General features: G+C 41.0%; 1 protein-coding gene, 1 long non-coding RNA gene and 1 pseudogene across 2 annotated transcripts in view; 1 reads left to right on the top strand and 2 right to left on the bottom strand.

The window, feature by feature from the left end:
* Window positions 1-15014, bottom strand: part of LOC103567649 (zinc finger protein 709-like) — a 216618-nt gene that overhangs the window by 117844 nt on the left and 83760 nt on the right. The gene's annotated exons all lie outside the window — the stretch shown is intronic.
* LOC103567650 (uncharacterized) overlaps window positions 1-15014 on the bottom strand; it is a 16652-nt gene extending 1638 nt beyond the window's left edge. The window contains exons 1-4 of the long non-coding RNA XR_011541468.1: window positions 14875-15014; window positions 891-978; window positions 591-650; window positions 20-260 (exon numbers count right to left, since the gene is read on the bottom strand). This is a non-coding gene — a long non-coding RNA (uncharacterized lncRNA). The remainder of the gene's footprint in view (window positions 1-19; window positions 261-590; window positions 651-890; window positions 979-14874) is intronic.
* LOC139084125 (single-stranded DNA-binding protein, mitochondrial pseudogene) lies at window positions 3315-4080 on the top strand (annotated as a pseudogene).

Genomic DNA, 15014 nt, shown 5'->3' with positions numbered 1-15014 from the left:
TGAAGGCATTTCCACATACCTTACACTTATGTGTCTTCTCTCGATATTTTTGAAACTCACATGGCTTGTGTCCAGTGTGACACCTGATGTGCCTATAAAGGGATGAATGATGTGTAAAGACTTTTGCACATGCACTGCTTCATTCATGTGGCTTCACTCCAGTAGTTTTCCTGTTCAAACTGAGACTTGGAATAAAGCTGAAGTTTTCTGCACATTGAACTTCCTCTTTACTTTCACAGAGTCTCACTACCATGTGACTTCTGTAAAAAATGAGGATCACATTATTGATGATTTCTTTATTAATGATTTTTTATCATATTTATTACGATTTATAGGAAAACTTTAGGTTTTCTGCCTTGACTGAATTCTCTGAAATTGAATATACTGAATGACTTCCCAGAGGAGTTTACCCTTGAACTACTTTACAAACATTGAATTTCTATGTCATATTTTAAAAAATACTTTTGGTGAAATGTTCCAAGAATAAATATATTTGAAACAGGGGTTGTTTTGTTTGCTGGTTTTTAAAATTTCTTAATACACTAGGATTCTCACATGAGACACTGCTCTCTACTGTGAGTGTGACTCACCTTAGGTTTCTACCCCGATTTCTGTACCGATCTTCAACATCATGATCTTCCCATTTTTTCCTAAAATTCAGACCCAGAATAATGATTCCAAAGTATTAGAAATTATAGAAAAGTTATTAGATTCTAGGTTCATGATGAGCTGTGACCATGCCCAGTTTATCCAACATCCTCCCTTTCCACATTCCATGTCTTGGAACAACATTGATGAACTAGAAACACTTGTTTTCTAATTGAAACAGTGAATGCAAATTGTCATTGTTACCCATTGAGGCCAGGTCATGACAGTTTCCTGCATAATACCTCCATGAAGTTTCTTCTGTGGAGAATCGAGGAAAGCCCACTCCTCCAGGGTGAAGTTCACAAGCAAATCCTCAATGGCCACTGAGTCCTAAAAAATGTCAAATATGTGTGCAGCAGGATGCATGAAACTGACAGCACTAGACATCTATTCACCATTTATAGGAAGGTTATGATGATTCTCTCATCTCCAAACATTTGTTCTATGACTTGATCATCAGAAACTTACTCTCTGTCCACACTTACTTTCTCATAAATTTAACACCATCATTAAAACATGAAAATTATTTACATACTTTTACTCTGATGACATTACATCTTATTTCTCTCTAATGTCAGGATCCAGAGCATGTTAGGAAATGACAGAAATGCTATGCAAATAAAAAATTATCATTTTTAAGACCATCGTTAATCTGTGAGAAACATTCTTTCATCTTCTTCCTCATTACTCACCATCTACAGCATTCCATGTGGCAGAGGGTTAAATCTACATGAGATTGTGAGAAGTAAAAACATAGTGAAGAACAGTAATCGTTTTATTCTATGCCCATCACCAAACATGAGAGTCCAGGAGGCCTGTGGAAATCAAGCTTTCATCAAAGGCAGCTCAGCATATCATCCTAAAGTACTCCAGGCCACTACAAGTAATCAAAAGCCACTGACCGAATACAAATATTTCAGTCAAGAAGCATTTTTAACATGTATAATATTTATCACAGACTCAGTTCTTTCTTTCTCTGTGTGATTTGATGGGTTTAGAAAGTTATTTGGAACTTAGAGCTCAGACATGAGGAAGAAGACTAAAACCCCTATACTCATGTGGCTCAGAACTCCTTACAGCCAAATTTTAGAACACACAGTGAGATAATAATGTGCCATAGGAACTTTTTCTGGTCAAATCTAAACAGTGTACCCTGGGCTTTGTTGTCTCTGAGGAACAGGTTCAGAGCTGCAGATTGCAAGGGAAGTCACTGAAGCACACAAAGGTTTGATGGTCAGTTAGTCAGGATTATAGAATACGTAAAATATTCAACAGTGCTTTCCTCCAGGAAAACCTAAAATCTCCTTTCTCGAACTTCCAGAGGAAGTGTTTCCTCACCAGCCACTCTAGATGATGCCCTGCCAACTTCTGATCCAGCACTTAAGGAACTAGAGATTGTCATTCTTGATCTCACAAGAAGAAAATGAACAAACGTGAAATGAACAACTCTTCTTAGAGCCATGAGAGCCTGGGGGTCATAGGGCAAACTGGTATCTTCAAAATTTGGAAAGAGAAAAGAAAGACAGCATTTTGAAATATGCTCCAAATATTCAGTTCTTAACAAGGCCTGTACTCAAAAAAAATCTATTTTACCAGAGTCTAATGCAAAGACAAGAAAGACAGAATGCAATATTTATGAAGCCTAGAACAACCTTCTCTAATGGTAGGTTCAAAATACACATAATGGGGATACATGAAGGAAAAGAGACAGAAAGAAAGAGAAGTAGTAACTAATTATCACTGAAATTTTCTAAAATTAATAATAGATGACACCTGTACATCAAGGAAGCTAGAAACAAGTAAACACAAAAAACAATAAAAATGTGCCCCCATGTATGTCATCTTTAAATGAGAGAAAAGTCTAGGGCAAAGTGAATACAATGAAAGAAACTGGAGGGGAAAACAGACCTCAAGTATAGAAAAACAAAGATTAGAATTAAAATTAGACTTCTTTTTGGAAACCATGGCATCCAGAACAGAGTGGAGTAAAAGATTTAAAATTTTTAAATTATAAACACTCTCCCCTAGAATTCTGTGTCAAGCAAAATTATCATTCAAATAAGAGTTTTCTGAGACAAAAATGGAGGGAATTTGTCTTTAGTACCCATATCGTGAAGAAAACATTCAAAAATCCATCAGAAAGAATGTAATGATAAAGGTGCAGGATTAGAAAATGAATAAATGAAGGTAAAATATCTTTGGTATTTCTTATCATAATTAATATAACATATGACACTTAAAAAACAATATTAGCAGCAATGTATTTGGTAATGATAAACTTATGTATAATTGAAATAAATGATGTCAGGAAGGGAGTGGCCTTCTGTTTATTAAATACTTTTTAAAAATGTAACCAAGGTGTCAGGACCTCATACTATGTGTAGGGTAGTGGCCCATCCATTGTTTGTGAGCCCCTTTATTCGATGTATGTGTGTCCTGAATGTCAAATGAATGTCCACAAAGGAGAATGTGGTTAATGTAACATCACACCTGGGCCCCTGGTGCAAGGTAGATGCAGTTCAGGTTTTGCCCACACAGACTGTGCAGTGGCAATGGTGCTGAGGTTCCCCGAGGGTAACCAGGGACAGGCACACCTTGGAGATACTGTGGGTTGGGTTCCAGACCACCACATAAAGCAAATGTTGCAATAAAGCAAGTCACTCAAATTTTTGGGTTTCTCAGTGCAAACGAAAGTTATGTTTAGGGGCTACAGCATCAGGAAAGACTAAAGATTAGATGGTAAGAAGAAAAAATAGAAGCCATGTTTCAAAGACCTGTATGACAGGTTCCTCATCAGTGTGTAAGACATGAGTCTTTAGCAGCTAGCAGCTTGATTCTCGGAGGATCTAGGGATCCTGTGCAGTCAATTGGATGAGTAGGTGAGGACCCTGTCCTGAGACAGGTGGAAGGAAAAGGCCCAGTGACAATATCTTCTCTAGGAACAAATGAGGTGAGGTGAGGAGGAGAGAGTGAAGCACAGCAAATGGGTGATGTCAGTCAAGACAACACGGCACAGAACTTCAGTATCCGGCCAGGCCTTGGAGACATGGCAGATGTGAAAAAGGGTCTCAAACTGACATGGAAGGAAAAGTAGACTGGTGAATACAAGGATAAGAGTAATGTGAGGTGACAAGCAACAACAACCAGAGCTGATAACATTCTATTTCTGAGAGACCAGACAAAAGAGAAGGCACGGAGTGGACGATCTTCTTTGGCCTTTGTTTGCTACAGTCTCATATGCAAATCATGTGTAGGCTTTACAGATTCTAAGGACAAGAATTAAAATACTCTTGTACATAAAAAAGTTATATTTACATAATCCTCTAGTCTATTAACTGTGCAATAACATTATCTCTAAAAAAACCCCATATATTCCTTAATTAAAAAGTGCTTTATTGGAGGTGGGTGGAGCAAAATGGCGGGGTGAGCTGACCCGGGATTCTCTCCGGTCCAAAATACAACAAAAGATTGGAAAAACTGAATTTCAGAGAATAAATCTAATGCCAACACGTTAGAGACCTACAATACCAAGAAGGCAGAGATCATAAACCTTACTTATGGCCCTGGAGGCGCTGGAACAGTAGGAGAGAACATCACTCCCTCCCCTAGAGTCTGCGATCGCTGCTGCGCGGGTTGGGAAGGAGCTGGGGAGGGGCTGCGTGACCAGGGATCATCCAGGACTCCTGCTGCTGGTTCAGTGGAAACTCGCTGATGGGGGGAAAGCTTCTGTCAGCGGGGACCCCATAAACCCAGGGCCACGGGAGACCAGAGAACAGAACTGATCTGAATCCAGATCGGCACGCGAGAATAGCAGCCCCTCCCTCCCAGGCAAAGCCACTGGGCGCAGCCATCTTGCCCAAAGGCGGAGAGCTCATAACACGTGGCTCTTGACACCCATCTAGTGGCCACAGGCTGTAACTGCAACCGAATTCTACCACCATGTGAAAAAACCACTCCTCTACCATCCAGCAATTTATAAAAGCCCCAGACCAGAAGGAAAAGAATAAAAACATAGAATTAAGTCCTGAGGACTTGGAATTAGGTAAACTAAGTGATAATGAGTTCAGAGCAGCTATAATCAAAAAACTCAATGAGGTAGAGAGAAAGATAGAGAAACAAGCCAAGTTCTGGAGTTACTTCACAAAAGAGATTGAAATCATAAAGAAGAATCAAACAGAATTACTAGAGGTGAAAAACACAATGGACCAGATAAAACAGAATACGGATTCCCTGAATGCCCGTGTAGACACCATAGAAGAGCAAATTAACATAATTGAAGATAGACAGGCTGAATGGCTCCAGACAGAGGAAGAAAGAGAACTAAGAATTTAAAAAAAGGAGGAAAATCTCCAAGACATAGTGGATTCAATGAGGAGTAACAACATAAGGATCATAGGAATTCCTGAGAACGTGGAAAAGGAAAATGGAGCAGGAATTGTCCTTAACGAAATTATTGAAGAGACCTTCCCAAATCTAGGGATTGACGGAGAAATGTGTGTAGAGGACCCTTTCAGATCTCCTAGACTTGTCAATGTAAAAAGACCTACTGCAAGGCACATAGTAGTAAAATTGGCAAGAAGGAAAGATAAGGAAAGAATCCTCAGGGAAGTAAGAAAAAAGAAGAGAATAACCTATAAAGGAGCCCCTATCAGACTGTCAGCGGATTTCTCTACAGAAACCCTACAAGCTAGGAGAGAATGGAGTGACATATTCAAAGCTTTAAAAGATGAAAATCTTCAGCCAAGAATACTCTATCCAGCAAGAATTTCCTTCAGATATGAGGGAGAAATTAAATCTTTTTCAGACATACGAAAGTTAAGAGAATTTGTAACTAAAAGCCCTCCACTACAAGAAATCCTCAGGAAGGCTCTCATACCTGAAAAAAGAAAAAAGGGAGAAAGGGGTCACAATCCACAGACTTGGGAGACCGATGGATAGAGCCAGAACAGGATAGCAAATATTCAACTATAGCATTAGAGTAAAGGTAAGGAAACTACCAAAGCAAGGACGATCTTAGCACTCTAACTACAAATTCATAACACGAGTTGGAATAAGAAATGAAAATAATTATTTAGGAGGGGAAGACCAAAGGGTCTAAATCAGTATTGGTCAAGTAAGTAAGAGACCACCAGAGAATAGACTATATTATACACGAGATTCTAAATACAAACTTCAAGGTAGACACTAAAATAAAGTACAGAACAGAGTCACAAATCATAGATAAGGAAAAATCTAAGAAACCCAGCATAAGAAATTGCAGTATTAAATGGGTAGTGTAAAGCACACAGGAAAAGAAACACAGGAAAACAAGATAATGAGCGACAGATTGACAGCATTAAGTCCACATGCATCAATAATCACTCTCAATGTGAACGGATTGAACTCTTCAATAAAAAGACACAGAGTGGCAAAATGGATTAAAGAACAAGATCCAACAATTTGTTGCCTCCAAGAAACACACCTCAGCCCCAAGGACAAACACAGGCTCAGGGTGAACGGGTGGAGGACAATACTTCAAGCTAATAGCAAGGAAAAAAAGGCAGGTGTTGCAATTCTTATATCAGACCAAGCGGATTTCAAAATAAGACAGGTAAAGAGAGACACAGAGGGACAATATATAATGATCAAAGGGACACTTCATCAAGAAGAAATAACGCTTATAAATATCTATGCACCCAATACAGGAGCACCAAGATTCATAAAGCAACTATTAACAGACCTAAAGGAAGATGTTAAAAACAACACAATAATAGTAGGGGACCTCAACACTCCACTCACATCAATGGACAGATCATCCAGACAGAAAATCAACAAGGAAATAGTGGAGCTGAATGAAAAACTAAAACAATTGGACTTAATAGACATATATAGATCACTTCACCCTAAAAGAGCTGAATACACATTCTTCTCAAGTGCACATGGAACATTCTCTAGGATAGACCATATGTTGGGAAACAAGGCAAGCCTCTATAAATTTAAAAAAATTGAAATAATAGCAAGCATCTTCTCCAATCATAGTGCTATAAGGCTAGAAATTAATTACAAGAAAAAAGCTGAGAAAGGCACAAAGATGTGGAGACTAAACAACACATTACTGAACAAGCAATGGATCATTGAAGAAATTAAAGAGGAAATCAAAAAATACCTGGAAACAAATGAAAATGATAGCATGCCATACCAACTCATATAGGATACAGCAAAAGCTGTATTAAGAGGAAAATTCATCGCAATACAGGCACATCTTAACAAACAAGAAAAATCCCAAAGAAGCAATCTTAAACTACACCTAACTGAACTAGAGAAAAAAGAACAAATAAAGCCCAAAGTCAGCAGGAGAGAAATAATAAAAATCAGAGAAGAAATAAATACTATTGAAACGAAAAAGGCAGTAGAAAGGATCAATGAAACAAAGAGCTGGTTTTTTGAGAAGATAAATAGAATTGACAAACCACTAGCCAGACATACAAAGAAAAAAAGGGAGAAAGCTCAAATAAACAAAATCAGAAATGAGCGAGGAGAAATAACAACAGACTCTGCAGAAATACAACGGATTATAAGAGAATACTACGAAAAACTATATGCCAAAAGAATGGATAACCTAGAGGAAATGGATAAATTCTTGGACTCCTACAATCTCCCAAAGCTCACTCAAGAAGAGGCAGACAATTTGAACAGACCAATCACAAGGAAAGAGATTTGAAACAGCAATCAAAAACATCCCAAAGAATAAAACCCCAGGACCAGATGGCTTTCCTGGGGAATTCTACCAAACTTTCAGAGAGGATTTAATACCTATCCTTTTCAAGCTGTTCTAAAAAATTAGGGAGGATGGAACACTTCCTAACACATTTTATGAGGCCAACATTACGCTGATACCAAAACCTGACAAGGACACCACGAAAAAAGAGAACTACAGGCTAATATCACTGATGAACATAGATGCAAAAATTCTAAACAAAATTTTGGCAACCAGAATTCAGCAATTCATCAAAAGGATCATACATCAGGATCAGGTGGGATTCATACCAGGGACAGTTCAACATCCGCAAATCAATCAACGTGATACACCACATCAACAAACTGAGGAATAAAAACCACATGATCATCTCAATAGATGCAGAGAAGGCATTTGACAAGATCCAACAGCCATTTATGATAAAAACTCTGGACAAAATGGGCATAGAAGGAAACTACCTCAACATAATAAAGGCCATATACGACAAACCCATAGCCGACATCATACTCAATGGGCAAACACTGAACGCCATACCCCTAAAACAGGAACGAGACAAGGATGCCCTCTATCACCACCCTTATTCAGCACAGTACTGGAGGTCCTGGCCAGAGCAATCAGGCAAGAAAACGGAATAAAAGGAATCCAAATAGGGAGGGAAGAAGTGAAACTCTTGCTGTTTGCAGACGACATGATCTTATATACAGAAAACCCCAAAGAATCCATTGGAAAACTGTTAGAAGTAATCAACAACTACAGCAAAGTTGCAGGGTATAAAATCAATTTGCAGAAATCAGTAGCATTTCTACCCTCCAGTAATGAACCAACAGAAAAAGAACTCAAGAATACAACACCATTCAAATTGCAACAAAAAGAATAAAATACCTTGGGGTAAATTTAACTAAGGAAGTGAAGGACCTATATAATGAAAATTACAAGGCCTTTCTGAGAGAATTGGATGACGACATAAGGAGATGGAAAGACATTCCATGTGGATTGGAACAATAAACATAGTTAAAATGTCTATTCTACCTAAAGCAATCTACAGATTCAACGCCATCCCAATCAGAATCCCAATGACATTCTTTACAGAATTAGAACAAAGAATCCTAAAATTCATATGGGGCAACAAAAGACCCCGAATTGCTAAAGCAATCCTGAGAAAAAAGAACAAAACGGGAGGCATCACAATCCCTGACTTCAAAACATACTACAAAGCTACAGTAATCAAAACAGCATGGTACTGGTACAAAAACAGGTGCACAGATCAATGGAACAGAATTGAAAGCCCAGAAATAAAACAACACATCTATGGACAGCTTATCTTCGACAAAGGAGCTGAGGGCATACAATGGAGAAAAGTCTTTTCAACAAATGGTGCTGGGAAAACTGGAAAGCCACATGTAGAAGAATGAAAATTGACCATTCTTTTTCACCATTCACCAAAATAAGCTCAAAATGGATCAAAGACCGAAGGCTGAGACCTGAAACCATAAGGCTTCTGGAAGAAAACGTAGGCAGTACACTCATTGACATCAGTATTAAAAGGATCTTCTCGGACACCATGCCTTCTCAGAGAAGGGAAACAATAGAAAGAATAAACAAATGGGACTTCATCAGACTAAAGATCTTCTTCAAGGCAAATGAAAACAGGATTGAAACAAAAAAACAACCCACTAACTGGGAAAAAATATTTGCAAGTCATATATCTGACAAAGGCTTAATATCCATAATATATAAAGAACTCTCACAACTCAACAACAAAAAAATCAAACAACCCAATCAAAAAATGGGCTGGAGACATGAACAGACATTTCTCCAAAGAAGATATACGGATGGCCAATAGGCACATGAAAAGATGCTCATCATCGCTGATCATCAGGGAAATGCAAATCAAAACTACACTAAGATATCACCTTACACCCGTTAGAATGACAAAAATATCTAAAACTAATAGCAACAAATGTTGGAGAGGTTGCGGAGAAAAAGGAACCCTCATACACTGCTGGTGAGAATGCAAACTGGTGCAGCCACTATGGAAAACAGTATGGAGATTCCTCAAAAAGTTAAAAATAGAACTACCATACGATCCAGCCATCCCACTACTGGGTATTTATCCAAAGAGCTTGAAGTCAGCAATCCCAAAAGTCCTATGCACCCCAATGTTCATTGCAGCATTATTTACAATAGCCAAGACATGGAAGCAACCTAAGTGCCCATCAACAGATGAATGGATAAAGAAGATGTGGTACATATATACAATGGAATACTACTCAGCTGTAAAACAGAACAAAATCATTCCATTTGCAATAACTTGGATGGACCTTGAGGGAATTATGTTAAGTGAAATAAGCCAGTGAGAGAAGGAGAATCTGTGTATGACTCCACTCATATGAGGAATTTAAAAATGTGGACTAAGAACAGTTTAGTGGACACCAGGGGAAAGGAGGGGGGTGGTGGGCACAAAGGGTGAAGTAGTGCACCTACAACACAAATGACAAGCATTAATGTACAACTGAAATTTCACAAGATTGTAACCCATCATTAACTCAATAAAAAAATTAAAAATAAATAAAACTAAAATATTTAATATAGTAAAAAAACAAAGAAATTAAAAAGTACATATCAATCTCTATATGTACAAATTAAAAATATATTTACATTGAATCTATAAATTAAAATCAATACATGCAATTAAAAAAAAAGTCTTTGCCCTATGTGTAAAAAAAAAAAACTGCTTCATTGCTAAAAAAGGCTAACCATCATCTGAGCCTTCAGTGAGTCACAATCTTTTTGCTGGTGGAGACTCTTGTGAAAAATAATATATTTGCAAAGCACAATAGAGCGAAGTGCAGTAAGACAGGGCATGCCTGTGAAGGTGAGTCATGTCCCTTCAGAGGGGAAGGCCAAGTGCAGCTGAGAGGCTGTGGACACAGGACTGGACAGAACAGACTTAGCCAAACCTGTGAGAGCAGAGTGTTTACCGGCTGCTGACTGGATGGAGTCAGTAATTTCCATAATGTTGGGCACTGGGTACAGGGCTGTGTTTGGTGTGACCATGTTCCAGTAATCCACTGTGAGGTGTCATTCATTCTTCCAGACTTAAGAACAGGCTAAATTCAGCTGTTCAAAGTAGAAACCCTGGGGATAATAAATTTCTTCCTAAGTAGGTTTCTTACAACAGTGTTCAGTCCTTGAAGGCTCTGTTCAGTTCGCACTGGGCCATGTTAGCTAATTGAACTAAGGGGTAGGGACCATGGAGCCCCATTTTGCGAAGCTAATTTGGAAGGAGTGAAGACTTGATTTAACTGAATTTTAATTTGTGAATTATGGATTCAGAGCTTTCCTGCTCACTGTGGGATATTTTGGGACAATGGGTCCTGGCTGGGAGGCCTGGCAAAGAGTTCTGCTGGTTAAGGTGAAGTATCGCAATCTGGCCTCTGCGTTATACTCAGTAACTTTCCTAAGATCGGGGGTCCCTTGCTTAAAATTTACTGAGACCCCAGCCAGGTGTAACTGTAACTTGAGACCCAGCATAGGGTAATTGCATGAAGGGCCGTGAATTATTGCATCACGGGAGATGGGAACATGCACTCAAAAGCTATGTTTTAGAGGCTCAGAAGCCAAAGAGCACCCTTTTATCTTGGTTTTGTGTAAACTCTTTAGGATCTTTTAGATTTCCAGTTGGGTCAAATTGTGGATGTTATTTTCAGTGCTTTTTCCTTTTGTTCTCTCTCTGCTGTCCTTCTCTGTTTTGTATTTCAGGTCACTGGATATGCTTTAGGGGAGGGGGTTCCTCTCTACCTTCGCATATGTAAATGCTTACCCCCTGAGAGCCTCAAAACAGTGTGACCAAGCTCAGGAGCCTCCCCCATGACAACTCGTTGCTTTATAGGGTTTAATGACCTTGGACTTGTTAGGTTTGAACTAATCTCTTTGCTGTACCACAAGGGAGCCATGGCTGTTGTCCCCTATAACCCTGAAGGTCAGGGTCTTCGTGGCAGTAGAGGCAGGGGCAGCAGCAGAGGTACTGAAGGGGCCTGGGGAGCCCTCTGCTATCAGGAGCGTGGACGCCACCCTCCATCTACTGGCTCCTTTCCTGTCTCTCTTCTTCCTCACTTTCTCTCTGAAATAACTGCTCTTTAAGGAGTGACCGTCTGATGGCCTCACCTCACTCACAGGGTATAATCATCCTCCCCTAAGACATGCCCCTAATGTAGGGACAAACCCAGCCTCAGTCACGGCTTCACTCTAGACACAGATAGATTCCAGCCAAGATACTGACCCAGGACCACTGTGATGAGTCCATTCTCATACTCCTGCTCCTGAAGGATAAGGAGTTACAGAAACTGCAGAGTCCTCTGTACATAGAACCCAGGCTTAGTGGGGTCAATAGTGCAGCACAGGGCAGCACAGTGCCCAGGAGGAGCTGCCCAGCAAGCAGCTGAAGTGCAGGAGCCTCCAGGCTTTCTCATCAGCCTGTCCAGGGAAGAAGGCCCAGGGGAAAAGGGAGGGCGAGGCTTAAGTTGTCAATGGTCAAATATCAAATATTTGGACGCAAGCCACTCATTACAAGAGTATACAGCGGTAAGAGAAATAGGCATTCACAGTGGTGTGTTTCTATATAAAGAAACGCTAACAGGCTGATGAAGCAGTGAGCAAAACTGGTCATGTAGGGAGGCTGGAGTCAGGCAGAGGAACGGGGCAGGACGTGCAGGCGGGGAGTCTCCTTAAGGGAGTTTCCTCTCAGGAATTTTTTAACCTTCCCATGCATTATTTCTTTAAAATAAGGAGGGAAATTTATAGACACATATTTTCCTATGGTTGATCATTATTTTTAATTAACTTTAGCTTTTTAAAATTAATTTAAACTTTTCTACATAGGAAAAAAACTCCAAGATTTAATCCCTTAAATACTAGTGAATATAAAACTGCAGACAAGAAAAAATTTACAAGTCCCTTTCTAACTGAAAACACAGGGACATTACAGCAGGTCCCTCCACTATATTTCTGACCAGGGATATTTTCAGGAATAAGTAGCACATTATAGTGCATTAGGGGTTAGAAATTTAACCCTGAACTGGGTAGGAATGTGAAAAATTTCCATAAGTTTTAAGGTGTTTTGCTCATATCAGTGAAAACAGACATTCAATTCCCTTACATCCGTTCAATAGGAATTCATCTGCCTTAGCAACAGTGTAGCTTTTTAAATGTCAAAATTCTCTAGGGACATGGACACACAGAAACTGACCTAGAAATGCAAGAGCACCAGAGAACTGAAATAACCCATCTCACATCATGAGGTTCTCTTGCCTAAATGAAACATTCTATTTGGTTCCAAATTTTCTTGCCTTACTCACATCATCTCTCTCAATCAACTTATATTTTAAAACACAAGTGCTAATGGAAACTAGAATCAAAGGGCTGCGATCTTCAATTGATAAAGGAATCCAAGGACAGAAACAGGAATATTCCAATCAACCCACAGAAGCAGCCTGCTGGCCTGCAGTTCAGAAGGAAAAACATACTCAGAGGGTGATCGTATTCCCAGATTTGGGGTCTAGACACTCCCAGTTGAGACAGAACCCCTGGAGAGGGTCAGTCCCTGGTGAAGGAGGGTGGGGACACCTGAGCAGCCACAGGGATGCACTCTGGGAGCCCCACACACCCTCCCTCTCCTGTGAGCATGGAGGCACTGCCTCCCCCAGGCTCCCATTCTCACAAGTGAGGAAACTCTCAGCCGGATTCAGTTTAAGCTTCTGACCCACATGAACTCCAAATTCATGAACCCTTTGTCCACGGACGGAACACCTGATCTTCAGACTTCCTCACTGTGCACAGATTACACTCTCAGTGCACCTACAGTGTGGGGGCAAAACTCAAACAATGTCTAAAATGTCCAGGTCTACAGAACCACAACCTCAGAAAGGGCGCCACTCCCCACCCCGTGAGCACGTGCACCCCCAGCTTTCCAGGGCTCTGCAGCTCCTCTCAGGATAAAGGCTCCTTCCATGGGTGTGTGAGCAGTAGGACACGTGCAGGGGGAGGACCCCCCGGAAGGACAGCTGGGCCTGCAAGGCCTTCCCTCTGCAGGCTCAAGGGGCCTCAGCTTGGGTCAATGACCACAGGGTCTGCTCCCCACTGGAGATGCTTTCGAACATCATAGTTATTTTAAATGTTACAAACCCGATGTTTGAGCAATCCAGGAAAATCACTTAAACTCACCCTTTATGTGGAAAGGAGGGAAAAAAATTGTAAGGCACTTGTAGTACTTCAACCAGAAAATTCCAAATATCTATTCCTTTAGAAAAAAGCTCAGTTAATTATTATTTGCATGGCGAGATATTGATTTGTAAATAATTATTCACACTTGAACACTTGTGGTCTGCATATCTAAGCCCTGGAATCTCATTTGAAAACACCAAAAAGTAAATACAGACCTCAGAAAGTTATACACACACTCAGGGCAAAAAACAGGCAAATCACAATAATTACCAAATGGAATACAATGCAGGACTTTTTTTTTTTTTTTTTTTTTTTTTTTTGAAATTCACCTCTCTTGCTAGTTTGGAAATATTTTATACTGTTTTTCAAACTGTTTTGATTAAATACATTTTACCCCTATTGGAAAACAGATTTAAATAAGTGAGTAAATCTTTTCAAGGTCACAAACACAGTGAAGGGCAAGACTGACAGGACAGATCACCCAGGAAAGATTTCCAAGAGGAACCTCCAGCCAAAGGACTTCCCATAGGATGTCTGTCCCCAGAAAGATCCTGGGGCGGAAGGCACAAGGATTTCATCAACGTAGTTCCAAGTTGTTGTTTTTTGCTGTCTTCTAATGTAAAACATCCAGACAAATATAATCTTTAAAAAAAGAGTCATCCATGGCTCTGGGGAAAAATCATGAACAGTTAAAATATAGGGTCTGTTTGATGCACCACGTAGGATGAATAGTTGATGATGCTGTGAATCTGACAGGGTAATTTAGTTTTGGAAATGTGGGGAAAGATCTGGAAATTTAGGGATTAATTCTCAATGCTCGAAAGAGCTAAGCTGTGGGGACAGCGTCATGGATTCTACTCCCCAAACTTTTGGAAAACTCAGGAGAAAAAGGTTGCCCCCAGGTGAGAAAGGAGGCCCTGGGGACCCCACAGACCGCAGCCCCTCCGCGCACGGACCCCGGAGCCCGAGGCCCGACTGTCCTGCGGGCCCTCCCGCGGGCCCCGCACCGTCTGGGACACGCGGGGCTGCTGGCGCACAGTGGCCCAGAAACGCTCCGGCCCCAGTCGCCGCGCGCAGGGACCACAGGACGCCCGGGGCCCGGCTGCCGGCCCCGCCCCCACGCTGCGGCCGGAGGGGCCTGAGGGCCGAGCGGCGCCACCGCGGACTCGGGGCTGCAGACCCCGGAGGGGACCGCGGGAGGCCGGGCCCGCCCCGCCGCTTCTCACCAGTCCCTCCTCCGTGTCCTCAACCCGGGGCAGCACACTCACCATTTCTAGGGCTTCTGGGTCCCCCGAGTCCTTCCTAGGACCCCCACGGCGAGTGCAGGTCACAGCACGACAGGGACCGCGGCAGAGTCATCAGGGACACTTTAGGGCAGGCATCACCCAAACCCAACCCTAGCAGGAGT

This window comes from Equus przewalskii, chromosome 6 (genome assembly GCF_037783145.1).
Source record: "Equus przewalskii isolate Varuska chromosome 6, EquPr2, whole genome shotgun sequence".
Taxonomy (NCBI): domain Eukaryota; kingdom Metazoa; phylum Chordata; class Mammalia; order Perissodactyla; family Equidae; genus Equus; species Equus przewalskii.
Note: the sequence above shows the minus strand (reverse complement) of the source record. Positions and strands in the feature narration are given on the sequence as shown.